Below are 26,727 nucleotides of genomic sequence, written 5' to 3'. Positions count from 1 at the left end.
ATCCGTCTGACGTGGTCCAATGAGGTGACCAGCTATGCCTTGTAGCCACGCCCAAGGCCTATGTTGGGGGTTTGAGACGGGCCCCACATATTATACTTCAGAGAAGAAAATAAAGTCATATTTCTATTTTTTGTATGTACAAAGGGTAAAATAATGTTATTGAACTCTGTTGCACCTGATAGAAAAGTCTTATTGATAGTAGTTATATTCTGTGTGCAGATAATTTCTATGACAAAAGAGCTATATTTTATATTTTTGATAGTTTTGTGATGGTAAAGCTAAATAGGTAATAATGTTAATAAAGTTAAATTTATATTATAGTAGTGTTATGTAACATTCAAGTAAAAGTGCCTCCCATAAAGGGAAGAAGAGTTCCCACTGTTATCCTGTTGCAATGCATTGCCAAAAGCAATGTGTTATGTGGCGCACAGAACTTAAACACTTGCATCCAACACCAGACCTTTCAGAGCTCGGGAGGAGATAGGTAGAGGGTGTGGGTGGAGAAAGGAAAGACAGCAAAACAGAAAGATAAGCTTTAGTGGAAGAGAGGAAGAAGATGTCCTAGGGGCACGGGTAGTGAGGAATCCACCCATGGGGCCCGTATCCACGCTGACTGCAGTCGGGTGGAGGGACCAGGTCGCAGTTAGGGGACTGTCCCCAGTCTAGTGGAGAAACTGAGGGCTCGGCTAGCTAACTGGAGGCTGTAGGCATTGCAAGTGCTACAGCCACATCCACACATATTCACTGAAAAGGCAGCCATATAGGATCAAGGGAGTCCTAGAGGACATCGCCCGACAAGATCTGAAGCTGCTGGCTTGGGACACTGTGTGTGAAGGCGCAGGGCAGGAGAGGAGGAAGCCAGCGCAGTGAGATGGCCAGGAAAGGAACATTTGAAGGGGGTTCTGACCCAGTGTACCCCAAACTACCTGGCTGGACCACCGACCCTGAGGACACAGCACCCTGGCTGTGGATTGTAACATCGGAACTGTGAGTAAAACCTGTGAAGACTGCACACTGCTGTGTCCTCCAATTTATTTATGTCACTTGCCCTGCACTACAACCATCATCATCATCATCATTTTACACTATTACTGCCCTGGGGAATAGCTCTGCCTTTGGAGAGCTGTAACCCCTGCTGCATCACCATCAGCACCAGCGGTCTCCTCAAGCAGCGTCGACTAACATCTTCTATTTGCCGAATACCAGGTGGAGTCACAAACTATCTTTTATAAACTTTATACCCCTTTTATCATCGGACGCCCAGGGCAACAGACTGTGTCAATGCTGCCGTGACACATCCCCTTAAGAACCGGCCTGGTACCGAGTAAACCCCCGGCCTTGGCGGGCACTCCATAAGGAAAGTTTGGGGGATATTATGAAGCGAGGCAATGTAGGGAGACATTATGGAGGGCAGTGTGAGGGGATATTATGGATAAGGATAGTTTGGGGGATATTATATAGAGGAGCAGTGTGTATAGAGGGACATTATGTAGAGGGGCAGTATATTGAAAGTGTATTGAGTGGAGGCCAGAAACAGTCTATTCGGAATGTGGCCAGGACTTGATATGTATATCGCATACTTGTGATCACATGACTGACTGCAGGATGTTACCATAAAAACTAATAGCGATGAATATAAACTCTAAAAACAAAAACATTTTCCTATGACACCATGTTCTGTCTGATTCAGATGATGTACTCCCTCCCTGTGAATGCACACTAAAGCTGGCTATACATCCCTGGCTTAATCGGTGTACTGGCGTAGAACAAGGAGAGCTAAGCAGGAGCTACACATTTACCTGATGAAAACATCAATGTAAATATAGTTTTCATTGGTGGTTTGTGTGTTTCACTGGTGTCCATTGGTTAATCTAAGACTGGCCTTACATTTTTGGCCAGTAAATGTGGAACAATTGCACAGTTGCACAAGTTCGGCATCACTGCTTCCGGCTTGGGCATGCTCAGTGTTCATTCACAGAGATTTACAATATCGCAATATCGCACGCATGCGTGGCATTTGCAAAGAGACGTCGATGACATCACTCTTACATATCTCGTTGCTCACCCCACAGGGGCGTACATGACTAGTCCAGAGTAATCATTGCACCCCAGACTAGTCATCCACTAATTTGCATAGTGTGAGCACAATTTATAGTTTTTATTCAGCAATTGCCAGGTTTTAGCAGGTTGAACTGGCCACATCATGGAATAGTGGCTGCAGAGTAAAATGTCTTTTTTATTCTTTAATTTCTCATCTCCGTTGTGGAGATAGCAGCTTGTAAAGTATAGGTTACAATTTATAGTAAATCCAACTGGGCATTAGCAGAGATTCTTCCCTAGGGGTGTGCACTATGTCCTCTGCATGATGCTGACCAGTCATAAGCAAGAGATGTCATGTGAGGGGGTAAAAATAACATGCCCCCCTTTTCCAGAAAGTCAGAAAAATAGGCTTTTTTTGCGAGACATGTAAAGACACACAGTCCTGCTCTCCCTGATCTCTCTTCTGGCAGCTACTGTGATTACAGGCCTGGAATGGGAGCAGAGCAGAGGTGGGTGTCCTAACATTCACCTGCTTCACTCCCCTCCCCCACATTCCCAACCCTGTGAGGAGAGCTGCAAGAGGAGTTTGTAATGACACATAGCTCTGCTTTACCTTGGCAGTGAGATCAGAAGTGAGAGCATGGCTGTATGTCATTACATGTCTCAGAAGAAAACCTGTTCCTCTCAACTTCTCTGGGGGGGAGGGGTTCTTTATTCTCCCTGTAGGTTGCTGACCGCTTATGATTGGTCAATATCATGCAATGGAAAAAGTACACCCCCCACAGAGAAGAACCTCTAACAGCCCATCTAATGCCCCATGGGCTTATTATAAATTATAGCCTAAACTTTACAAGCTAATATCTCTGCAATGAAGAGGAGAATTTAGAGACTATGACATACATTTCATTCAGCTGTGCAGCCATTATCCCATGATGTGCCCGGGTTACCAGGCTCAAGCTGGTGAAAGATCCTCTTTAGAAGTGCTAAGAAACCCTTCATCTCTTCATCTCGTTCCTTAACCGCTTCCAGACCGCCAATGGTAGATATACGTCGGCACTTGCTGGGCTTTGTGCAGCGCCGACGTTTATCTACTGTCGGCGGTTTTTTGCCCCCCCGGGACCCCCACGTACCTTAAAATGCAGGGATCCCAGCGCACAATGCTTGCTGCGACCACTGTCCTCATCGAGACCTGATTGGTTCAGGTCCTGATGACGTCAGCGTCACAGCAGCCAATGAGAGAGCTAGCTGAGAAAGCTTGTTGTAGCAACGAGCTTTCCCGGCGATCTGACTCATAGTAACGCCACTTCTCCTCTGATCTCGCACTGACAGGAGATCAGAGGAGAAACAGCATTACTGTGTGACAAGATCGCTGCCTGGCACAGCTGTGCTATAATTATGGTTAGAGTTAGTGCTATAGTTAGGGTTATTGTTAGGGTTAGTGCTATAGTTAGAGTTACTGTTAGGGTTAGGCTAAAGATATGGTTACTGTTAGTGTTACTGTTAGGCTAAAGTTAGGGTTACTGATAGGGTTAGTTTTATTGTCAGGGTTAGGTTACTGTTAGGCTAAAGTTAGGGTTATTGTTGTCATGATCCAGGACGGGGTTTCGCTTTGGCCCGTCCTGGTCAGACAGGGGGTTAATTATTTCTGACTCTCTCTGGCAGAGGGCGGCTATTTAATGCTCCCTGGACCTGGGTCCGGTGTCAGTTACACTCCTGCCCTCGGCTGAGTTAAGTGACCTCTTGTATACGTGTGCCTTGTGCCTGATAACTTGTTGCTTGTTTGGTTGTGATCTGGTTTTGTCCTTGTTACGAGTTCTGCCTGACCCTCTTGTACCACACCGTCCTCTCGTGTATGACCCTCTGCTTGTGACTCGACTGCTCTCTGCTCGTCCCTTTTGTACAGCACCGCTCTCTTGTGTATGACCTTTGGCTTCGTCTGACCTCCCATCTGCTTGTCCCTCCTGTACCTTGTTCGCCCATATTGTGTTTGATCTCTGGTTTGCCCGACTCTGAGTGTTCTTCCATCTTAGCAAGCAGGACGCTAAGCCCCGCCCCCTTGTGGTCACATGACCGTAGGTCCCGTGCCTGCTTGCTAATACTTCAGCATTCAGGTCCTGTGCATCTGTACTTTCCAGCTGTTACTGTCCCCGGGACCCCTACAGCACTGATGAGTCCCTGCTCAGCGAGGGCTGTACGCCGGCGCTGTCAGGATCCTGACAATTGTTAGGCTAAAGTTAGGGTTACTGTTAGGCTAAAGTTAGGGTTAGGCAAAAATTAGGGCTAAGGTTAGGCTAAAGTTAGGGTTAGGGTTGGGGCTAAAGCTTGGGCTAGGATTGAGGCTAAAATTAGGGATAGCGTTGGGATTAGGGTTAGGAATGTGTTGGGGTTTGGGTTGTGGTTAGGGTTATGGTTAGGGTTAGGGGTGTGTTGGTGTTAGGTTTTGGTTAGTGTTATGGTTAGGGTTTAGATTAGGGTTAGAGGTATGTTGGGGTTAGGGTTGGAATTAGAATTGGGGGTTTCCACTGTTTAGGCACATTAGTGGCTCTGCAAACACAACATGACGCCCGCAGACCATTCCATCAAGGACTGCATTCCAGAACGTCACTACTTCCCTTCCGAGCCCCACCGTGTGCCCAAACAGTAGTTTTCTCCCACATATGGGGTATCAGCATACTCAGGACAAATTGGACAACAACTTTTGGGGTCCAATTTCTCCTGTTACCCTTGTGAAAATAAAAAAATGGGGGCTAAAAGATCATTTTTGTAAAAAAAAATGATTTTTTATCATCATGGCTCTACGTTATAAACTTCTGTGAAGCACTTGGGGGTCTAGTTTCCAAAATGGGGTCACTTGTGGGGGGTTTGCACTGTTTAGGTACATCAGGGGCTCTCCAAATGCGACATGGCGTCCGATCTCAATTCCAGCCAATTCTGCATTGAAAATGTCAAACGGCACTCGTTTCTTTTTGAGCTCTGCCGTGTGCCCAAACAGTGGTTTACCCCCACATATGGGGTATCGGTGTACTCAGGAAAAATTGCACAACAACTTTGGTGGTCTAATTTATTCTGTTAACCTTGGGAAAATAAAAATTTGGGTGCGAAAATATCATTTTTATGGAAAAGATATGATTTTTTATTTTCATGGCTCTATGTTATAAACTTCTGTGAATCATTTTGGGGTTCAAAGTGCTCAGCACACATCTAGATAAGTTCCTTAAGGGGTGTAGATTCCAAAATGGGGTAACTTGTGGGGGGTTTCCACTGTTTAGGTACATTAGGGGCTCTCCAAATGCAACATGGCGTCCAATCTCAATTCCAGACAATACTCCATTGAAAAAGTTAAATGGCACTCCTTCCTTTCTGAGCTCTGCTGTGTGCTCAAACAGTGGTTTAGCCCCACATACGGGGTATCGGCGTATTCGGGAGAAATTGCACAAAAAATTTTGTGGTTCATTTTCTCTTTTTACACTTGTGAAAATAAAAAAAATTGGATCTGAAGTAAAATGTTTGTGAAAAAAAGTTAAATGTTTATTTTTTCCTTCCACATTCCATTCATTCATGTGAAGCACCTGAAGGGTTAATAAACTTCTTGAATGTGGTTTTGAGTACATTGAGGGTTGCAGTTTTTAGAATGGTGTCAGTTTTGGGTATTTTCTGTCATATTGACCCCCCAAACTCACTTCAAATGTGATGTGGTCCCTAAAAAAATGGTTTTGTAAATTTGGTTGTAAAAATGAGAAATCGCTGGTCAAATTTTAACCCTTATAACTTCCTAACAAAAAAAATTTTGTTTCCAAAATTGTGCTGATGTAAAGTAGACATGTGGGAAATGTTATTTAGTAACTATTTTGTGCGATACCACTCTCTGATTTAAGGGCATAAAATTTAAAAGTTTCAAAATGTTTGCCAAATTTCCATTTTGTTAACAAATAAACGCAAGTCATATCAAAGAAATGTTACCACTAACATGAAGTACAATATGTCACGAGAAATCAATGTCAGAATCACCGGGATCCGTTGAAGCGTTCCAGAGTTATTACCTCATAAAGGGACAGTGGTCAGAATGAAAAAAATTCGCCTGTCACAAAGGCAAAAAACAGGTTATGGCATGAAAGGGTTAATTCCAAAGCAGCTCATTTGTGGCTTTCACTTTGCAGCTGATTCATTGCACCATTTGTGCTTTTTTTTCTGCTAGTTTTGCTTCTCCTTCCTGTTTTTTTTGGCACAATTTCTTTTCTCGATTTTGCAAAGAAGGCTAAAGACAAAAGTAAAGACCATTTCTCATTTTTCGAAAAATCCATGCACTGGCGTAAAAAATGACAGCAAATACCACAAGACAAAAAAGAACAGCGACTTAAAAAAAACACCTGGTGCAAATGATGAATGTGAACGGTGGTGTGAGTGCACAAAGTGCTGCCATGCAGGGACATGTTATTAGGAGTAATATGGTAAAGGGGGACTATTAGTGGTACTATGGTAAGGGGGAAGGCTGAGCTGGAGCGCTGGAAGGAGCTGCCCTAGGGAGGGTGAGCCCACACATGCGCAGAGGAGACGGCCAGTGCTACAGTAAGCGGCTGCCCCTTCCCCTCCCCGCATAGTCTGCTGTATGATGAGCCATAGTGTAAAGGTAACGATCACCCTGCCACCATGTTCTCCGTGCTGGCAGCTGTCCAGCCCTTGCTGCTTTCTCCTCTTGGTAATGTGTGTTCTTTCATTGTTGTTTGTGCTCTGCCATCAGTGATGAAATATTAATAGTGATGTCAGGTAGGAAATCTCCGGAGAATACAGGTATACACTGTAGGATCATACCTACATGACGACATGCCAATCACCGGCCTGGTCTGTGTGACGCCATCCCTAGGGCATCGCTATACCGAGACAGATCGGCTCCACTCCATCAGGCTGTGGTCACACAGTGTTATCGCGAATCATTATACAGTCGTTATTTTTTTATTTGTATCAGTATTGTCATCAGTGTGACGTCTGGTTTATATTGCACATCAATTCATAGAATGTCATGAAAAATACAGGAAAGATGTATATCTTTGTACCGTGTTAGCCAGTAGATAGAAGAATATTCAGATTGAGAGTCCTCAGTGGTTGATACCTTTTAATGGCTGATTTCCAGACCCCAATCCGAGGATAATAAAACTTTCACACTCTTTATCTATGAACTGTTCCAATAGTTAAGGCCATAACTGTCTATCACTCCCCCATAATGATAGTTCTGCTTCACGTCACTTGTCTTATCTATTGCATTTTTTCTAGGCTGTATTGTGCATAAATATGTGACTCTTCAGATGTTGTATTAGTCAATGCCTGATGAAGAGACCTGAGTAGTCTGGAAAGCTTGCAATGTATTACCATCTTTTCAGTTAGCCATTAAAAGGTATCAACCACTGAGGACTCTCAATCCTGAATGAAAAATACAGTTATTACCATTAATAGCGGCGCCCATATGGCATCTGTGACCTTAAGGTGAACGGCCTCATTCTGTAAAGTCCCGTTCACACGGTCAGTATGTTACCTCAGTATTTATAAGCCAAAACCAGGAGAGGAACAGTCAGAGAAAAAGTGTAATAGAGACACGTCACCACTTCGGTATTATCACCCTCTCCTGATTGTGACTTGCAAACACTGAGGGAAAATACTGACTGTGTGAACATGGCCAAAGGTTGGATTGTGGGCAGTCTGTTTTTTCTTCAGACAGAGCTGGGACCTAAAATGAACCCTGTCCCCCCAGGCGATTATTAGTTACCGTATGTTGTTTTTTTTTTTTTTTTTCCCTTCCATAACTTTTTTACTTTTTTCATCACTATGGCCATGTGAGGGCTTGTTTGTTGAGGGACGAGTTGGACTTTTGAATGACTCCATTGATTTTTACTATATAATGTACTGTAAAATAGAAAAAATATCCAAGTGCGGTGAAATTGCAAAAAAGTGCATTCCACAATGGTTTCTTTGGGCTTTTTATTTTCCATGTTCGCTATATGGGAAAATTGGCCTGCCATTATGATTCTCCAGGTCAGTACGAGTACGCAGATACCAAACATGTAGAGTTTGGTTTTTATTTAAGTGGTAAAAAAAAATAATCAGAAATTTGTATGAAAAGGTTTTTGCTTTTGCCGCCATTTTCCAAGACCCATAAGCCCTGTTTCACACATCCGTTTTTTGGCATCCGCATGCATCCATCAAAGTGTGAAAAAACGGATCCGTTTCCGTTTTGCCGCAAACGGATCAATTTTTTTGACGGATCCGCGGTAGCTGCTAATGGAAGTCTATGGGACAAAAAAACGGATCCTCAAAAAAAATGGCGGATCCGTTTTTTAAAGGAAAAAGATGCATTTAGACGGATTTTAAAAAACGGAAGTGTGATCCAGGCCTAACATAATAATTTTCATATTTCAGGGTTGAGTGCAGGCTTATTTTTTGCGCACCAAGCTGACGATTTTATTGATACCATTTTGGTGTAGATATGATGTTTTGATCACTTGTTATTACATTTTATTGCAATGTTGCATTGACCAAAAAAAAACAAAAACAAAAAACGTAATTCTGGCGGTTTGATTTTATTTCTCGTTATACCATTTACCAATCTGATTAATTTATCTTATATTTTGATAGATCAGACATTTCTGAACACAGCGATATCAAATGTGTATTGCTTATTTCTTTTTTTTTTAAATTGTTTAATTTTGAACCAATTGTTTCATTGTTTAACCACTTCACAACATGTGCGTGTACAGCATGTCGGGTCTCTCCCTTTGCTGCTGGCTCCGGCGATGAGCCTACATCTTTTCCAGCTCGTGACATGTGCCCCTAAGAGCCGCCGTGGGTGGAACCACGATCCACCCACAGCTGTTAACATGCAAAATGCCACTGTCAGTCTCTGATAGCACTTAAAGGGAATCTGTCACCCCATTTTTGGGCTATGAGCTGCAGCCACCACCATCAGGGGCTTATTACATTCTGTAATGCTGTAGATAAGCCACCGATGTAACCTGAAAGATAAGAAAAACACGTTATATTATACTCACCGGGGGAGCGGGGGCGGTGGTTGTCGCGGTCTGGTCCGGCACCTCCCATCTTCATACGATGCCGTCCTCCTTCTTAAGTCTGCCGCCGCTCCTGCGCAGGCGTACTGTATCTGCACTGTTGAGGGCATAGTAAAGTACTGCAGTGTGCAGGCGCCGGGAAAGGTCAGAGAGGTTTGGCGCCTGCGCACTACAGTACTTTACTATGCCCTCAACAGGACAGAGTAAGTACACCTGTGCAGGAGCCGCGGCAGAAGTAAGAAGGAGGACGTCATCGCTACAAGATGGGAGGCGCCGTACCAGACCACAACACCGATCGGACCAGACTGGACCCCTGGGTGAGTATAATCTAACTTGTTTTTCTTATCTTTCAGGTTACATCGGTGGCTTATCTACAGCATTACAGAATGCTGTAGATAAGCCCCTGATGACGGTGGGCATCTTATACGCGAAAAATAGGTGACAGGTTTCCTTTAACATGAGCGTGCTAGGAATGTCACAAACTGTGTCGCACTGATGGGTTGGCATGACAACTTGGTGTCTGCAGGATACCCCTGTGGTTGTCATAGCCGATCTGCTATGAGCGCCACCCAGTGGCCGGTGCTCATAGCAAGCGATCATTTATTCTAAACATAGCAGTGCTGCAGCCATTCTTTGTAGCACAAGCAATTAGAAGATCGCAGGTTTACTATTGAATCAAGTAAAAATAACGTTTTTAAAAATATTAAAGTTCAAATCACCTCCCTTTTGCCCCATTCAAAATAAAACAGAAAAAAATGCACATTTGGTGTCGCCGTGCTCATAATTCACTCACTCTGTCAATATATTAGAATTAATCTGATTAGTAAACATCGTAACAAGAAAAAATTATGGTTTTTGGTCGCCACAACATTGCAATAACTGGCGCTCAAAACATCGTACCTACACCTAAATGATATCAATAAAAACGTCAGCTCAACACGCAAAAAAAAACCCTCTCCCAGCCCAGATCCTGAAAAAAGAAGACGGGTCTCACAAAATGTAATAAGACAGAAGGAAAGATCAAACCCATATCAGGGATAAAGTCTTTATACCACACATTGGCTCCCTGATCTTTGGTGACGCTGCTGGCTTGCTTTTTATACCTTGGGATAATATACCATTATCTGGGTTTTTATTTAGCATGAAATGAGTCTCGTCCTGCACAAAAGAAGCCCTCACATGGCCATATTGACGGAAAAATAAATAAGCAAATATTCTGGCAGCTGTGCTCTGCTTGTGAGTAGCGCATGACGTCCCTGCCATGCGCTGGTTACAAGCATTAAGCAGTTCCTGGCACCAGACAGGATACTGCGAGGGGGAGCAGAGGAAGATAAGTGTAATGGTTTATTATTTTTAATCTTTTCTGATGGGGCCAATCATACCAGGACTGGGACAAGGCCCTGCATACTTGGATGAGATGGGGACCCTGCCTACTAAGATAGGGATGAGGGCGATCATTCCTGCCAGGATAAGGATTAGGGGGACTGCTCCTACCAGGCTAGGGATGAGGGAGCCATATTTACCAGCATAGGGGATATTAAGTACAGAATTGACCACATTTTTTGCTTCAGTTATTTTTTTTCGAATTTCCTCCTATAAAACCTAGGTGCGTCTTATAGTTTGAAAAATACAGTAAGTCATCAGACGTGAAGAGCCTAATTTGAACATACTCCAAGGGTATGGTCCCACAATGAGCTTTTAGTGAGATTTTGTTGTTGCAGATTTTCTACACCTACTAAAGTGCCCCTGTCAGCAGGATTGTGCACAGTAACCTACAGACAGTGTCAGGTCGGCGCCGTTATACTGATTAATGATACCTGGTGATGAAATCCTTTTTATGTAATCAGTGTTAGAAGTTTTCACTTAATGAGATGGCCGTGCTCCGGGGCAGGACTGTAGGCAGAGTCTCAGGCTGTGTGCACACGCTGCGGATTTTGCTGCGGTTTCGCAGCGGTTTTGGCCGCTGCGGACCCGCAGCAGTTTTTGCTGTGGTGTACAGTACCATGATTCCCTATGGGAATCAAAAACCGCAGTGCAGACGGTGCGGAATTTTCCGCGCGGATTATCTGCGGTTTTCAATCCGCAGAAAGAATTGACATGTCAATTCTTTCTGCGGATTCTCCTGCGGTTTGCCATTTCCTCCATTGAGGAGATGAAAAACCGCAGGGCAAAACCGCAGAGCAATCCGCAGGTAAAACCGCAGGTCTTTTGACCTGCGGATTTTACAAAATCCGCGCGGATGAATCCGCACATAATCCGCAGCGTGTGCACACAGCCTCATCTTCCTGCTCTAAGCCAGAGAAACCAAGGAAAGACCTGCCCTCGGGCCACCCCGAAGCACAATCCTGTTCCTCATGTTTGCAAGTTGGTGTCTAAATTAATCAAAAACCCGGTGACTACCCTAAGAAGGCTATGTCAATCCCGAGGACCCTAACATTATGCATCCCTGCTGTGACTTGAGAACATTCCAGTGGGAGATACTGAAGGAAGGAGAAAAAGGAAAGGGGAATCTAGGCAAAAAATTATCTCAAAAGATACAATAGAATCTTTAAAATGATGGCAATGCAAAATAAGTCTTTTTCAGGGGGTTCCATGAGAAATCCGGATTTCCAAAGTAGTGAGCACAGATGTAAGTCCTTTCAGCTGGGGAGCACACATGGATGGCAAATTCTTTCAGGGGGGATGGTCTCAAGATCCAATAGATTCATTCTCAAACAGGCAAGAACTAGCAATCTTCAGGCTGGCTCTGCAAGAATTCCTACCACACATAGGAGGCCACCATGTGAAAGTGCTGCCGGACAACAAAACGACAGTGGCATATGTAAACAAACAAGGAGGCAAGATGTACAGAGACATGACAGAAGTGAGGGGGAGAATAACCTTAGCCGAAGTAAACTTAACATCAATATCGGCATAATATCTAAAAGGGGAAGAGAATTCAGAGGCAGACTACAGCTGCTTCTCACAAAATTAGAATATCATCAAAAAGTTAATTTATTTCAGTTCTTCAATGCAAAAAGTTAAACTCATATTATATAGTCCTTACACACAGAGTGATCTATTTCAAGTGTTTTTCTGTTAATGTTGATGATTAAAGCGTACAGCCAATGAAACCCCAAAAGTCATTATTTCAGTAAATCAGAATAATAAACTAAAACACCTGCAAAGGCTTCCTAAGCATTTAAAAATGTCTCTTAGTTCATTTCAGTAGGCTCCACAATCATGGGAAAGACTGCTGACTTGACAAATGTCCATAAGGCAGTCATTGACACAGGCCACACTTTTTTGTATTGAAGAACTGAAATAAATTAACTTTCCATTACATCCCTCTGTACAGCACCATGGAGGTAGTCCTTCCTTGACCTATAGCGGGACAGGATCACAGAGCGGTTAAAAGGCCCCTCCACTCTCCAGTGTTTTTCCTGTCCCTACAGGGGATGGTTGTATGAGAGGTTGCTCATAGAGTGAAGAGAGCCTGTGGACATTTTACAGACTCAGGTTGATCGGGGGGTCTCAGCCTTCCATTCCCACTCTCAAGCAGTCCGTAGCCAACAACTCTCTGAATGGAGGGCCCTCAGCCATCAGTTGCTTTACCAGTACGGACTCAAGGGGATCGGGGGGTCTTGGCCTTCCCTTCCCCCTGTCAAGCTGTCCGTGGCCGATTCTTCTCTGAGTGAGGTCCCTCAGCCAACAGCCAGCCTGTGCATCATCGGCAGTAATGCATTATTCCTGATGTGATGCTTCCCTCCATGGTGGGCTCTTGGCATTACCAGCTCCCCCTTTTTTTTTTTTTTTTTTTTTAGCAGGTATGGAGCCAGCACAGGTAAGTGCACGGTGGAATGTTGTGTTGATGGCCTAGGCCTATGGGCTGGTGCTAGTCTCATGCCTTGGTGCCAAAGCTGGGCCTAGAGCCCCATGTGCTGAGGTTTGATTTCACATATACACAGCTAGGCCTTGGACCTCTAGGCGTAAGGCCCTGTGTCCAGGATACAGCTCATGATTTGACTTCAGTTAGTTGCATGTCATATCTGCACAGGGCCTTATGATTGGGCGTCAGCGTGACTTTTGTGAAGCATGTTTTCATTTTTTGGTTTAATAAACAAATGTTTCACTGTTCTTTGCAACTTTACTCCATCCATATGAGGCACATGGTGTTAATACCGCACATTGTCTCCATGAAGACTGCACTTCAACTGGGGCTTATTAATTAGCTCTTTCAGGTGGGGTCAGTCTGACAAATGAGATGTACTATTCAGAATGGAGGTTTATCCTGAATTCTGATAGAATGTTCTGTTGGATGTAACTGTGGGCCTGGTCTCTTGTTTGGCACCTTCAAGCATGGCCGTAGTTTGTCTATGCCTCATGGTGCCTTTGTGCATCATATTGCATAAAAGTGCTTTGGTGCCTCTGTGCTTCATAGTGCCTCTGTGCATCATAGTGCATTGTGGTGCCTCTGTACTTCATAGTTCTTCTGTGCTTCATAGTACCTCTGGCATTGTGGCTTTGTGCCTTTTTGCCTCTGGCTTAGACCTTCTGACTTGTACCTCGTCACTCCGGCAGCGTGGCAGCCCCTTGTATCATTGGCCTACCACTTCACATTTTGTCTCGGGCCCCAACTTCGGTTATAGAGTTCTCATGTTTCTGGACCCAGATTCAGCTTCTGTTGCTTCATTCTTTGCAACTGGTCTTAGCCAAAGGAACAGCTATGCACAGACTGGCCTAGTAATTTAGTATTTCTTCTGTTTAGAACAGAACTCTCAAGTGAGCTACTGCCTTGAGTGCTAAAGGTAAGCCTTTCATAGTTAACTTTGAAGGGAGACATACATATTTTGGGTTCATCCTATAAAAGGACATACTACTGTTCTGGGAGCAAGAAATCCCACAAGGTGGAAAGAAAGAAAGAGAGAATTCTTCCTGACTCCACATACGGCAATCAGACTAGTTTCCTTGATCAACAGCCGGTAGACAGATTCTCTTACATTAGGTTTGTTGTATTATGTTTAAGGACAGAATCATTGCCTTCTTTGTACCTTGTCGCAAAACAGCAGCACTGTGTCATGTGGCAGAGGATCCCATACTTGCTGCTCGTACAGCAGTCAGGACTACTAAGATAAAGAATCTGTATCCAGGACTCTTACAGGTGAGAACTCATAGTCCCACTGTCTCACAGTAGATAATCACCTTCTGTGATGGGAAGAAACCTACTTTCTTCTAGCTATAGAGTAGGGTTTCTGGCTCCATGGCAGTCTGGGTGTATAAATATCACTGAGAAGGTAATGGCAGATGTTTCCTACCAGATGGAGTATTTCCTTAGTTTCAACAATATCCAGCCCTTTCTTGAGGCCTAGACATCTAAGGATTCGGAATAGTCTTGATCTTCAGGATGAGTAAGGTATGTTTCCCAATGCTCTGACCATTATACATATACTAACTGTTATTGTTTGATCTTCCAGCAGTCCAGGGTCTCTGTCCTGCAGGTCTCCGTGTAGTATGGCAAGCTGGTCTGTAACCAAGGTTTAATCTGAACCCAAGAGGACCGATGAAGGAACATTCCTGTATTATTAAGCACATGCAACCAATTATTGGTCTGTACAGTCTTCATTGTACTGTGGCTATCACCATACTTTTGCTGGGCAATAAGGTTTTTTTAAGGCCTATTCCGTGGCTGCAGTGTTTATAAGTATCTATCACAATAACGATTATTCACTGTGGTTCATTATCTTTGTTGGGGTACAACGTGTGTGTGTTTCACTCTCCGTTTCTGCTACATATCTTGTTTACCACATTGATACTTGTCACGGACGTGGTTTGTGGAACCACTGTGCCACAGACAGTGGAGAGCCTGGAGGGCGTGACTAAGCGAACACCTGACTGTTGACTAGAGCCACTGATGGTGAGGTTAGACTTGGATCCCGATGAACGCCAGGTGCCACTCCAGGACAAACCAACGGACGCGCAGAAGCTGGACCCAAAGGACAGACTGGAAGGAGCAGCAGGCAGAGTCTGCATAAGAGTGCAACAGGGACTGGTATGCAACCTTACACAACTTAGACTGTAAAACAGGATGGTTGCTCAGGCACCTCCGCAGTGTGAAGGAAGCAATATATACACTGCTCAAAAAAATAAAGGGAACACTCAAATAACATTCTTGATCTGAATGAATGAAATATTTTCATTGAATACTTTGTTCTGTACAAAGTTGAATGTGCTGACAACAAAATCACACAAAAATCATCAATGGAAATCAAATGTATTAACCAATGGAGGCCTGGATTTGGAGTCACACAAAATTAAAGTGGAATGTAATGTCCTTAAAACAAGTCAAAATGAGGCTCTGTATTGTGTGTGTGGCCTCCAGGTGCCTGTATGGCCTCCCCACTGTACAATGCCTGGGCATGCTCCTGATGAGGTGGCGGATGGTCTCCTGAGGGATCTCCTCACATACCTGTACTAAAGCATCCGCCAACTCCTGGACAGTCTGTGGTGCAACATGACGTTGGTGGATGGAGCGAGACATGATGTGTTAGATGTGCTCAATCGGATTCAGGTCTGGGGAACAGGCGGGCCAGTCCATAGCTTCAATGCCTTCATCTTGCAGGAACTGCCGACACACTCAAACCACATGAGGTCTGGCATTGTCCTGCATTAGGAGGAACCCAGGGCCGACCGCACCAGCATATGGTCTCACAAGAGGTCTGAGGATCTCATCTCGGTACCTAATGGCAGTCAGGCTACCTCTGTTGAGCACATGGAGGTCAGTGTGGCCCTCCAAAGAAATTTCACCCCACACCATTACTGACCCACTGCCAAACCGGTCATGCTGAAGGATGTTGCAGGCAGCAGATTGCTCTCCACGGCGTCTCCAGACTCTCACGTCTATCACATGTGCTCAGTGTGAATCTGCTTTCATCTGTGAAGAGCACAAGGCGCCAGTGGCGAATTTGCTAATACTGGTGTTCTGTGGCAAATGCCAAGTGTCCTGCACGGTGATGGGCTGTGAGCACAACCCCCATCTGTGGATCCTCAGACCATCCTCATGGAGTCGGTTCCTAACTGTTTGTGCAGACACATGCACATTTGTGGCCTGTTGGAGGTCATTTTGCAGGGCTCTAGCAGTGCTCCTCCTGTTCCTCCTTGCACAGAGGCGGAGGTAGCGGTCCTGCTGCTGGGTTGTTACCCTCCTACGGCCCCCTCCACGTCTTGTGGTGTACTGGCCTGTCTCCTGGTAGCCCCTCCAGCCTCTGGACACTGACACACAGCAAACCTTCTTGCCACAGCTCGCATTGATGTGCCATCCTGGATGAGCTGCACTACCTGAGCCACTTGTGTGGGTTGTAGAGTCCGTCTCATGCTACCACGAGTGTGAAAGCACAACCAACATTCAAAAGTGACCAAAACATCAGCCAGAAAGCATGGGTACTGAGGTCCCCACCTAGAGAACCACTCCTTTATTGAGTGTGTATATAATTACCAATAATTTCCATCTGTTGTCTATCCATTTGCACAACAGCATGTGAAATTGAGTGTCAATCAGTGTTGTTTCCTAAGTGGACAGTTTGATTTCACAGAAGTTTGATTTACGTGGAGTTATATTCTGTTGTTTAAGTGTTCCCTTTATTTTTTGAGCAGTGTACATAATGTCCCACAGCTATTGGCTTTGGAGGAAATGGCAAGTGCACGCACTGACCCTTAAAGAGGGCGGGAGTGCATACGCCCTAAGGACATGACTAGAGGACTGGCTGGAAGCTTGCATCGCATGGGGAAGGGAAGAACTGACCGCAGCACGGGTGAGTGAAGACACGCTGGAGACCCTGCCTGTCAGAGCAGGACTCCGGCGTGGTGCTAACAGTACTGAATTTTGCCATTATAGACATATCACACTCTCACTACATAGTTAGCAATGCCGAAAAAGACATTTATCCATCCAGTTCAGCCTATATTCTGTCAGAATAAATCCCCAAATCTACGTCCTTCTAAAGAACCGTAACATACAATATTGTTACGCTCCAGGAAGACATCCAGGCCTCTCTTGAACCCCACAACTTCGCCATCACCACCTCCTCAGGCAAGGGATTCCAGATTGTCACTGCCCTAACAGTAAAGAATCCTCTTCTGTGTTGGTAGAAAAACCTTTTCTCCTCCAGACGCACAGAATGACACCTTGTGACCGTCACATTTCTTGGTATAAACAGATCTTCGCAGAGATATTTGTATTGTCCCCTTATATACTTATACATGGTTATTAGATCGCCCCTCAGTTGTCTTTTTTTCTAGACAAAATAATCTTAATTTTGCTAATCTCTCTGGGCATTGTAGTTCCCCCATCCCCTTTATTTTGTTGCCCTCTTTTGTACTTGCTCTAGTTCCATTTTATCCTTCCTGAGCACTGGTGCCCAAAACTGTGCACAGTCTCCATGTGCGGTCTAACCAGGGATTTGTACAGAGGCAGTATAATGCTCTCATCACGTGTAGCCAGACCTCTTTTAATGCACCCCATGATCCTGCTTGCCTTGACAGTCACTGCCTTGCTCTGGCTGCTCCAGGTAAGTTTATCATTATCTAGGATCCCCAAGTCCTTCTCCATGTCAGATTTACCCAGTGGTTTCCCGTTCAGTGTGTAATGGTGATATTGATTCCTTCTTCCCATGTGTATAACCTTACATTTATCATTGTTAAACTGCATCTGCCACCTTTCGGCCCAAGTTTCCAACTTATCCAGATCCATCTGTAGCAGAATACTATCTTCTCTTGTATTGACTGCTTTACGTAGTTTTGCATCATCTGCAAATATCGATATTTTTTTGTGTAAACCTTCTACCAGATCATCATTAATAAATATGATGAAGAGAATAGTTCCCAACACTGACCCCCCATGGTACCCCACTGGTTACAGTGACCCAGTTAGAGAATATACCATTTATAACCACCCTCTGCTTTCTGTCACTAAGTCAGTTACTTACCCATTTACACACATTTTCCCCCAGACCCAGCATTCTCGTTTTGTGATTTATCTTTGTGGATTTCTTTAGATATCTATATTTCTTTTGTTGTTTCAGATCATTACTATATCTAGCCTTGTTCTTGCCTGGAATTTTGGTCCTTGGGTTTCTGTACCCACCCTGGGACCTTTTCTTTGGTATTCTCCATGGTGCTGTCCGGAGGGACGTAGTGGAAAAAGGGAATTCGACCTACTGGTAATTGTGTTTCCAGAAGTCCATCAGGACAGCACCCTTATCTCTCTCCCTTATGTTTGTCTTTAGGCTTACACAAGATCGATCTTCCGGCAGATCGTTCATATATCAAATTGCCTTGGCTCGAGATTGATATGAGCCGTTAAAGGGTTTCTTGCATATGTGTTTGTAAGGGCGCGTTTAGACCATTTCCATCCATCATCCTGTGGTACTTTGAAAAAACATTGGAGGGTGGAGGAGGGAAGGACCTTTTATGTTCAATCTATTTTATTGAGCATTTTACAAACAAAGAATATATTATATGCAAACAGATAATATATAGAATCATAGAAAATATCTAGTATTGGACCTTTTAACCTATCTGTGATTCTGTCTCGCTATAGGTCAAGGAAGGACTACCTCTATGGTGCTGTCCTGTAGGACTTCTAGAGATAGAATTACTGGTAGGTCTAATTCCCTTTTTTTGATATTCTAATTTTGTGAGAAGCACTAGTACCTCAGTTATCACTTGATAGACCAGGTGGAGTGGTCTCTAAACCCTGGAGTTTTCCAAAAGATCACCGATGGCTGGGGGAGACCACAAATAGACTTATTTGCAAGCAGAGCAAACAAAAAAAATTCTCCTTAAATCCAAAAAAACCCTTCCATACAAAGTTGATGCCCTCCTCCACAAATGGCCGGGAGGACTAGCTTATACATTTCCTTCGATCCCTTTAATTCCAATAATGCTGAAGAAAATTTGCACAGACCAAGCCAAAGTGATACTAATAATCCGCCTGTTTGATCTCGGAGAACTTGGTTCCCCTGGCTATACTGGTTAGCTGTGGTAGATCCATGGCTACTTCTGGAGATCCCAGAGCTATTATCCCAGGGACCCATGCTACATCCCAATATGAGGGGGTCTCAATTTCACGGAATGAAGTTTGCGTGGAAAATCCAATCACCCTTATGAACTCTAGAAAAAAAAATTGCAACAGATATTTACGCTAGAGTATGGAGAAAAATCCAAGACTTTTCAGGGTCATACCCACTAAAAAAAAAAAAACTTGGTACCTTGGGTGTCTATTCTAGAGTTCTTACAAAGAGTATGGGAAAAAGGTTTTGAAAAAGAGTACCCTAAAAGTCCATGCTGCAGCGCTGGGGGCCCTTTTTCACTGGAATGTTGCTGATCACCATAAAGAGGTGAGACGTTCCAATATATGTCCTCAACCTCTCTTGGCACCTAAACTTAGTAAAGAAGGCCGTAACCAGGGTTCGATATGAACCTCTGTTGGAATGCCCAATTAGGATGTTGACACTGAAAACTGCCCTTCTAATAGCCCTTACATCAGCTAGGAGGATTGGTGAACTACATACACTGTCGGTGAATCAACCCTTTTACATGATTCTTGCCAGATAGGGTTTTACTCGGTCCTGCCCAAGCCTTCCGCCCCAAGGTAGTATCAACCTTTCATAGGTTCCAGGAGATGGTTCTGCCATTATTTATGATAACCCTAAAAATGAAGGGGAAACGAAGTTTCACACCCTAGACCTCAGGAGATGTCTCCTACAGTATTTAGTCAACAGGAGAGTTCATAAAGTCTACCTCCCTGCTTGTTCTCTTTCAGGGTCCCAGAAAAGGGCAGGCAGCATCCAAAGGGTCCATATCCAGATGGGTCAGAATAGGGATTGTCCTGACCTACACCTTGGGAGCCCCCCTCTCCCGATAATTTAAAAGCACACTCCACAAGGGCTGTTTCAATATCTTGGGCAAAGAGAGCTAATGCCTCTCGAACAAATCTGTAGGGAGGCCACGTGGTCTTCATCTTATAATTTTTTTCTAATATTTTGAATTTAGGTGCTGATAATCTTACTTTTGGGAGAAAAGTTTTACAAGCTGTGGTCCCTGTTGGGAATAGAAAAAATGATTACTTAGCGGTAATTCGATTTTCCAGAACTGACAGCTCCCTTCCTTATTCCCTCCCTTCTCACTCTTTTCTGGTAGATGGCTCACATTTGACTCCCAGAGTGTCACAAAAAAAAGCTACAAATGTATTTGTGTATGGAGTGTGGTGGTATATCATGGGCGTGCCATGTGCTACCAAAGCTTGTATATAGTTGTGTCTACTACAATAACCAAAAAGAAGTCCTCTAATGCACTGTAAAAATACTGAAGCTTTGGAGGGGGCTCTGCTTTTTAAAGCTGTAGGGTTTCCTGTCCATGGGGGTGGATCCTCTCCATGGTCCTCTCCGTGGTTATCAATAATTCGATTACCAGTAAGTAATCATCATTTTCCAATACTTGGCTTTAGTTTTTACAAGATGAACCTTTTTATATACAAAAAAATATTTATAACCGAGTATAACTAAAAGAAAAGAAAACTAAAGATGCAGATTAAAAGAAGCTCTCCCATCTAGGGGTGTGTGTGTGTGTGTGTATATATATATATATATATATATATATATATATATATATATATATATATATATATATATATATACAAACCAGATTATAAAGTTATAGGTGAACATATCTGAAAAACATGTTCAGAAAGAAGCACTCCTATATAATTTTTTTTATTAAATGTGTGAGTGGATTAATATACTCACCTAGTGATGCTCTCTTCAGGATCCGGCTCCGTTCTCCTCTTCTCAGTGACGTCACTGCTCTGCAGACTCTCCGGATCACATTGTGCTTTGTGTAATCCAGAAGTAGCTTTTACAATGTAAGTGTATGGAGCGTCAGGACGAAGCACCATAGAATTACATTATAAAAGAGATTTCCGTCTCATACATAGAGCATAGAGTGATCCGGCTAGCCGCAATTCTGGTGATGTCACTGAGAAGCAGAGAAGAACTGCTCTGGACTCCGGAGAATGCAGTGGTAGGTGAGTTTAGTAATATACTCACACTATATTACATGCATGTATACACATTTAATAAAAAAAAGATATAGGAGTGCTTTCTGAACATGTTTTTCAGATTTGCTCACCTATAGCTTTATAATCTGGTTTGTATACACGTATGTCCCCTGGAGGTGCTACCGGTCCGGTAAGAAGGATGTATTACATGCATGAATACCACATGCAGAAAACTATTGTACTTGCCCAAACATTAGTTCAGCACGTCCTCACGCCTGTCAGTATGTCTTATCTAATGGAGGAGAAACTCTTGTAATGCTGCTGCTGATCACCTGAGATATTAATAATAATGAATAATAATCTTTAATTTTATAAAGCGCTAACATGTTTTGCACACATTATCATCACTGTCCCCAATAGGGCTCACAATCTAAATTCCCTATCAGTATGTCTTTGGAATGTGGGAGGAAACCGGAGTACCCAGCGACCCCATAGACTGTAATGTGTTATTTTGGCGCATTCGGTGCGCACGCGAGCGCATGCATTTTTTTAACGAGGTTGGGTGGAACAAAAAATGCAACATGTGTCTAGCGATTCTAGGCGCACACCTGTAAAAAGCGCATGCGCACGAAAACGCTGATGAACGCGTGCAAACGCTAGACCATGCGCCCGCCATGTTAAACATAGGGGCGCATGGCACATATGACCAATAGCGCAAGATGCGCTGCGTGCAAAAGCGCTAATGTGAAACCAGCCTTAGCGCTAATATGTATGGATACAGTGAATATGTGAAATCTGAACTTCATTAATGCTGTATAGAATATACTTATAAAAATGAAGGTACTTGGCACATAAATTGGCTAATTCATGTAAGCCCAATTATGCGCTAAGTACCTTCATTTTATAAGTACATTCTATATACCAGTAATGGAGTTCAAGCTCTATATATACCGTATATACTTGAGTATAAGCCGACTCGCGTATAAGCCCCCCCCCCCAATTTTGCCACAAAAAACTGGGAGAACTTATTGACTCGAGTATAAGCCTAGGGTGGAAAATGCAGCAGCTACTGGTAAATTTCAAAAGTAATAATAGCAATAAAAGTAAAATTAATTGAGACATCAGTAGGTTAAATGTTTTTGAATCTCCATATTGAATCAGGAGCCCCATATAATGCTCCATACAGTTCATGATGGCCCCATAAGATGCTCATACAAAATACGCCCCATATAATGCTGCAAAAAGGTTAATAATGGCCCCATAAGATGCTCCATAGAATAATATGCCCCATATGCTGCTCCATAAAGGTTATGGCCCCATAAGATGCTCCATAGACTAATATGCCCCATATGCTGCTTCCTAAAGGTTATGGCCCCATATGCTGCTGCGAATAAAAAAAGACATACTCCCCTCTCATCGCTGGGGGCCAGGTGCCGGTGTCGCCTCTGGCTCAGGGCCACAGCACCTGCGATATTCGCCTATCCCCGTTCCACTGCTGCACGCCGCTCTGTCTTCCAGGTCCTCTGTTAGTGACCAGGCAGAGGGTGCGAACTAACCATGTCATCGCGCCCTAAGACCTGAACATCACAGCCAGAGGACGCGGAAGACAGAGCGGCGTGCGGCGGTGGAATGGGGACAGGTGAATGTTGCATATACTTACCCCCTCCTGGCATGTCTCTGCAGCCCCTGCTTCTCCCACAGTCTCTGGTGCCTCAGCTCTTCCTTCAGCGGTCACGTGGTACCGCTCATTAAAGTCATGAATATGCGCATATTCATGACTTTAATGAGCGTTACCACGTGACCGCTGAATACAGGCGCTGGAGATCTTGGGAGAAGCAGGGGCTGCAAAGACCGCACCAGGAGGGGGTAAGTATGATCTGACACCCTCGCTCCCCCTCCCCCGCCGACCCACTGGCGTATAAAACTCGATTCTAAGCCGAGAGGTGCACTTTCAGCCTTTAAAAAATGGGCTGAAAATCTCGGGTAATACTCAAGTGTATACGGTGTGTGTGTGTGTATGTATGTATCTATACAGTGCCTTGCGAAAGTATTCGGCCCCCTGGAACTTTTCAACCTTTTCCCACATATCATGCTTCAAACATAAAGATACCTAATGTAAATTTTTGGTGAAGAATCAACAAGTGGGACACAATTGTGAAGTTGAATGAAATTTATTGGTTATTTTAAATTTTTGTTGAAATTCAAAAACTGAAAAGTGGGGCGTGCAATATTATTCGGCCCCTTTAACTCAATACTTTGTTGCACCACCTTTTGCTGCAATTACAGCTGCAAGTCGCTTGTGGTATGTCTCTATCAGTTTTGTACATCGAGAGACTGAAATTCTTGTCCATTCTTCCTTGGCAAATGGCACAAGCTCAGTGAGGTTTGATGGAGATCGTTTGTGAACAGCAGTTTTCAGCTCTTTCCACAGATTTTCTCGATTGGATTCAGGTCTGGACTTTGACTTGGCCATTCTAACACCTGGATACGTTTATTTGTGAACCATTCCATTGTAGATTTTGCTGTATGTTTGGGATCATTGTCTTGTTGGAAGACAAATCTCCGTCCCAGTCTCAGGTCTTTTGCAGACTCCAACAGGTTTTCTTCAAGAATGGTCCTGCATTTGGCTCCATCCAGCTTCCTGTCAAGTTTAACCATCTTCCCTGTCCGTGCTGAAGAAAAGCAGGCCCAAACCATGATGCTGCAACCACCATGTTTGACAGTGGGGATGGTGTGTTCAGGGTGATGAGCTGTGTTGCCTTTACGTCAAACATATCGTTTGGCATTGTTGCCAAAAAGTTAGATTTTGGTTTCATCTGACCAGAGCACCTTCTTCCACATGTTTGGGGTGTCTCCCATGTGGCTTGTTGCAAACTTTAAGTGACACTTTTTATGGTTATCTTTGGAAAATGGCTTTCTTTTTGCCACTCTTCCATAAAGGCCAGATTTGTGCAGTGTATAACTGATTTTTGTCCTATGGACAGACTGTGCCACCTCAGCTGTAGATCTCTGCAGTTCATCCAGAGTGATCATGGGCCTCTTGGCTGCATGTCTGATCAGTCTTCTCTTTGTTTGAGATGAAAGTTTAGAGCAGGGGTGGGCAATTAATTTTGCCATGGGGCCACATTAGAAATTGGGATGGTGTCAGAGGGCCGGACTAAAATAATTAACTCAGTTGTACCCAATACTATATATGTATATAATATACATATGCTGTCTTTTCATAAACAAACAGTATGTTAAACAATGCAAAGATTTAAAATACAATGAAAATATGGAGGGACCTAATTACATCTTTATTTAATGATGAGATGATGAACTGCAACCAGCTTGCAATTGTTCACTTTAATTGTTAACTTTAACAGTGTTTGAAAAAGCTTGCTATTATGTTGCACCACAGTGTCACTGGTCTGCTTGCAGTAGTATAGATCACACCACGCCTCCACGCCCGCACGTTTTAGCACAGAGTTGGAGGCATGGTGTGATGTATACTGCTGCAAGCAGTCACCACCAACGGCATCTACGCAGCCCTCTCTCAGACCACGCCCCCCCATCAGCCTCGACCAGTTGGTGTGTGGGCGGTGCGCTAAAGGCAATGTTACTGTGCCACTCTCAGGAGGTCGAGGTCCGCTCCTCTCACCGCCGCGTCTGCCGGGACTCCTCTGCTTCCTGCTTTCCTCATGAATGATTCATGAGGAAAGCATGAACCAGAGAAGTCCCGGACCCCTCCGTGGTCCAGTCACAGGCAGTGGGCGGGCCGGATGCGGCCCAGGGGCCGGCCGGCCGGGTCTTGGTAGATTTTCAGTGGTATGATATTCCTATATATGATCGCTTCCACAGTGCTCCTTGGGATATTTAAAGTTTTGGAAATCATTTGTATCCAAATCCAGCTTTAAACTTCTCCACAACAGTATCACGGGCCTGTCTGTTGTGTTCCTTGGTCTTCATGATGCTCTCTGTGCTTCGCACAGAGCCCTGAGACTATCACAGAGCAGGTGCATTTATACGGAGACTTGATTACACACAGGTGGATTATATTTATCATCATTAGTCATTTAGGACAACATTGGATCATTCAGAGATCCACAGTGAACTTCTGGAGTGAGTTTGCTGCACTGAAAGTAAGGCCATGTGCACATGATGCAGATTTCCAGCGGATTTTACCGCGCAGAAACGTTGCATATCCGCATTGTGATGTACAGTAGCATGTTAATCGAAAAAAAAAAACCCGCTGTGCAGGCGCTGCGGATTTTTCCGCGCGGTTTTCTTGTGGTTCAAAATATGCAGCATGTCACTTCTTTTGTGCGGTTTTCCCCCTGCTCCATTCTCCAAATCCGCAGGGGGAAAACCGCAAGAAAAAGAAGAAATCCGCAGGAAAAATGCAGGTCATTTGACCTGCGAATTTCTTCAATTCTGCGCGGAAAATCCGCAGGTCAAAAAAGTACGTGTGCACTTAGCCTAAAGGGGCCGAATAATATTGCACGCCCCACTTTTCAGTTTTTTGAATTTCCACCAAAATTTAAAATAACCATTAATTTTCGTTCAACTTCACATTTGTGTCCCACTTATTGTTGATTCTTCACGAAAAATTTACATTTGATATTTTTATGTGTGTGTGTAATATATAGATGGTGTGTATGTATGTAATATTGTATTTATTTCTGTCCTATGACATTGAATAGCTGTGGGTGGTCAACTAGCAGTCATTAATTACCACAATTACCTTCGGAGAATCTCCTTCATCTTTTTTAAGATGCACTTTATTTGCAATTCCATAATCTTTAAAGTTGTGGATTAAGCTATATGTTAAGGAAACTAATGCTTTTGAAGTAGAAACCTGCTTTTTTCTTTTTTGGGGTGTTTTTGTATTTTTTATAAAATCAAATCTCAAGATATATACTAGTCCTATGTATTTGCTATAAACATCCAAGACTGTCTTTTTCAATGTTTGATTGTCCTGGACATTACATTTGTGATCTCATCATGTGGCTGCTCAACTGTTGCTGAATTGGGACTTTCAGTGTGCATGCTGGGAGTTGTAGTTTGCAACAGCTTGAGAGCTTCATTTTTTAGTTCAATTGATTGCGTAATTGATTTTGAAGGCTTCAACTGTTCACGGAGGTTTGCAGTCTGGGCAAACAATAATAATATTTCTATAGTGCCAACTAGAGATGAGCGACTTTGCCTTTTTTAGGATCGAGTCGGGATTCATGAAACCTGACTTTCTCAAAAGTCGAGTCGAATGAAATCTGCCGACTATCGTGAAAAGTCGAAGGTCTGACTGAAACATGAAACCCAATGCAAGTCAGTGGGGAAGCAAAGTCGGCAGGGAGTGGAGAACAGCAAACACCTACATGCCGGACCTCTTTTTTTTTTTTTTTTTAATGTGCGCGAAAACTCTCTCTCTCGACGCTGCACGTCATCTCGTTGCCCACGGTGTACGTCCTTGCTCAGTAGCTGAAAAAAGTCACATGCAAGCATTCTGGGAAATCCGACTTTGGCGCTCGGTTCGGCGACCGCATGTCCGACCACACGCTATGGTCGGGTTTCGATCGGCGAAACCCGACTTTAGCGAAAGTCGGTGACTTTTGAATTTGACCA

The 26,727-nt window shown here is 43.8% G+C and overlaps 1 protein-coding gene across 8 annotated transcripts in view; it reads left to right on the top strand.

The window, feature by feature from the left end:
- The window catches only part of MPV17L (MPV17 mitochondrial inner membrane protein like), a 71,542-nt gene that overhangs the window by 19,770 nt on the left and 25,045 nt on the right, over positions 1-26,727 (top strand). Inside the window, exons 1-2 of one of the 8 annotated variants that reach the window (XM_073566524.1) lie at positions 6,527-6,667; positions 18,670-18,729. The exons of 1 other annotated variant lie outside the window; for it this stretch is intronic. The gene's annotated coding sequence lies outside the window, so the exon portion shown is untranslated. Of the gene's footprint in view, positions 1-567; positions 988-6,228; positions 6,308-6,484; positions 6,737-18,669; positions 18,730-26,727 lie in introns of those variants that run through there. 6 more of the 8 variants (XM_073566525.1, XM_073566529.1, XM_073566528.1 and 3 more) reach the window with 6 other exon arrangements.

The sequence above is a fragment of the Dendrobates tinctorius genome, unplaced genomic scaffold (genome assembly GCF_039654945.1).
Source record: "Dendrobates tinctorius isolate UK_male_01 unplaced genomic scaffold, ASM3965494v1 ptg000018l, whole genome shotgun sequence".
Lineage (NCBI taxonomy): Eukaryota > Metazoa > Chordata > Amphibia > Anura > Dendrobatidae > Dendrobates > Dendrobates tinctorius.
The sequence above is the reverse complement of the archived record's forward strand: the minus strand, read 5'-3'. Positions and strand labels throughout refer to the sequence as shown.